Source organism: Cynoglossus semilaevis, chromosome 2, assembly GCF_000523025.1.
Source record: "Cynoglossus semilaevis isolate Cse_v1.0 chromosome 2, Cse_v1.0, whole genome shotgun sequence".
Taxonomy (NCBI): Eukaryota; Metazoa; Chordata; class Actinopteri; order Pleuronectiformes; family Cynoglossidae; genus Cynoglossus; species Cynoglossus semilaevis.
The window spans coordinates 12,547,354-12,549,939 of record NC_024308.1 but is presented as its reverse complement, the minus strand read 5'-3'; the positions used below and the strand labels follow the sequence as shown (position 1 = coordinate 12,549,939).

At 46.6% G+C, this 2,586-nt stretch overlaps 1 protein-coding gene across 10 annotated transcripts in view; it reads left to right on the top strand.

The window, feature by feature from the left end:
• Positions 1–2,586, top strand: part of ptprfa (protein tyrosine phosphatase receptor type Fa) — a 200,737-nt gene that overhangs the window by 135,476 nt on the left and 62,675 nt on the right. The gene's annotated exons all lie outside the window — the stretch shown is intronic.

Genomic DNA, 2,586 nt, shown 5'->3' with positions numbered 1-2,586 from the left:
GGACTGATGACATTTGGGGGTATTTGGAGGATTTCCAGCCCCACTGTTGTCACACAGTGAATCATAGAGCAGCTGTAAAAGTAATAAAGGATTGTATTAGATCCTTAGGCACCGGGTGACAGTGGGCAAACTCATTTTTATTGATTTATTTACAGCAGCGTACCAGTGTGGGACTGTCAGGACCATCAGGTCCATCTCTACTGGTCAGATCTGTGGTTCTAATGAGTTGATTGGACCCCTGGTTTATTCATGTTCTCGGTGTGTTAATGTGCGAAACGTAACTATACGCAACATGACATAAACAGAGACGATATCGCCACAGCAACGTTGAAAACCTGTATTGGATTGATATCGGTGTCGGCAGATAATCCAAGTTGAATTATTTGTATCGAACATGAAGAAGTTGAAGTGAGCCATGCCTAGTTTTTAGTTTTTGTCTTCCCCACAGCCATCCTCTCCCATATGTCCACAGACTAACCTCAACTAACCTCCGTAGGAAGGTTCAGTATAATTTCATACCAGCCGTAAAAAGTCCTGTAAAAAAAAACGTCCCTTCCGTCACAGCATTGGAGACAAGATCGTTTTCAGCGTTTGGCAGATAAACGAGGAGAAAAATATAAATACAGCTGTGAAATAAAGGAGAATCATTATGAGCAGAAAATTGTCTTTTCACACGGATAAGATCTGCCTGGGAATGAGTGTGATGGGTGGGTCTGTGTGAGTGGGGGTCTGTGTGAGTGGGGGTCTGTGAGCTCAGGAGTTGGAAAAATGTCAGAGAAACAGTCATTTAGCATGTAAACATGTCTTCATGGTTCTCATCCGCTGCTGCTGCTGCTGCTGCCGCCCCCGCTGCCGCCCCCGGTGCCCTGCCGCTGCTGGCGCCGGTGTCGTCTTTTGTGCCCCCTCCCGCTGCCGCCGCTGCTGCTGCTCACTTCACGGTCTGTGTGGTTCCTCTCATCACCATCACTTAGAGCAGTGGGGGAGACAAAACTTATCACAGATGGAGCCCGAAGACAGCTCTTTAAAAAAGTCTCCCCCTGATCCCCCCTCAGCAGTGAAGTGTGTGGGTGGATCTCTCTGTGTGTGTGTGTGTGAGAGAGAGAGAGAGAGAGACAGTGTGAGGAGTTGTAGATGGGCTGTGAGATGTGGGCTGTGAGATGTGGGCCTCTTATCAGGAATCCTGCCTGGAACAGATAAGACAGGAATGCTGCGTCTGGGAGGAAAAAAACAAAAAGTAAGAAAAAAAAATATCAGCTCCTCCTCCTCCTGCTGCCTGTCTCACCCCACGTTCACCTTTGGCGTCTGGAGCTCCTGTCCATCAAACTGTAGAGGAGCTGAATCTGACCTGATGATCCAACACTGCAGTGGTTCTCAAACTGTGGTACGCAAGCCACTGCTAATTATTTAGCTCCCTCTAGTGGTGCATGAGGACTTTTTTAACATCATTGTGTTAGGCTACAACCACAACACACCTTTTCAGATTATTTGAAGTCATACTTCTCTTTTAGGGCCATAGACTCCAACAGGGGGTGAGCGACCCCTAGAGAGTCTGCTGAGGTACTGCAAATCATGGAATTTTCACCGAAAAACGAAACATCGTTGCTTATTGACTTATTCTTTCAGTCGGTCTAATGAATGAGTTTCTCAGTGGATCCAGTGACTGGAGTGAGCCATGAGGAAAACCCAGATTAAAATTTTGGGTGCAGAGGTGCTGGTTAATGATGAGGAAAAATAAACAACAAGATTTTGCAGACTTAAGTAGTTAAGCAATAATTACATGGGCTTTTTTGTTAAGTAGCTTAAACATTTTTTCCCTTTTAATCCATGTTGGCAGACACTTTATTAGAAAGAGCGACTGCCTCACTTCCTGGGCTAATTGACTAAAACCGCAGCTCGGCAAAGTTAGCGGGGATAAAGATACAGACCTCATTCAACCAGGACTTGAAAAATATCTGGTGTTCAACTATAAACAGAAATGAAGTTGAAGTTTCAGGGACTGGACTGGGTGGAGACCCTCAGTTTTACAGGGTCCTGGTCCTTCATCAGTCTGTGTTTGATGAAGCACAGCAGCTCCTGACGGTGGAGACGCAGCAGAAGCAGAGACTTTAACTTGGTGTCCTGCTTATATGGTATTGATCTCCCACAAACACACACACTCTTGCTGTGTGATGAATGGCTTCAGTCCTTGGCTCCTCCAGCAGCAGGCTCAGAGATCTGTGTGTGTGCCAGCAGTCATACTTCTGTCCTTGCCGCGGTGATGGACACTGACCAGTGGACTTCTGTTCTTCTCCACTAAGTTTCACTGCTTCAGTGTAATGTCATAAAAGCAGAGAGTGAAAAGCAGAACTTTTTGAAGGTTGCTGAGCTGGACTTTGACTGGTCTGAGCTGTGATGTGTGTTCAAAGTCTTGGTCCGACGGCGGCAGCTGCTGCAGAGAGCTGCGTTTCTGTCCCGGGACAAACTCTGTGATAAAACAGGTTCGTTATTCATATGATGGGAGCGTTTGTTTGGACGCCGCTGTGTCTCTGACCTGTTCTTCCCTCTCTGTCCTCGTGTGTGTTCACCTCACTGAGGTGAACCTGTGGT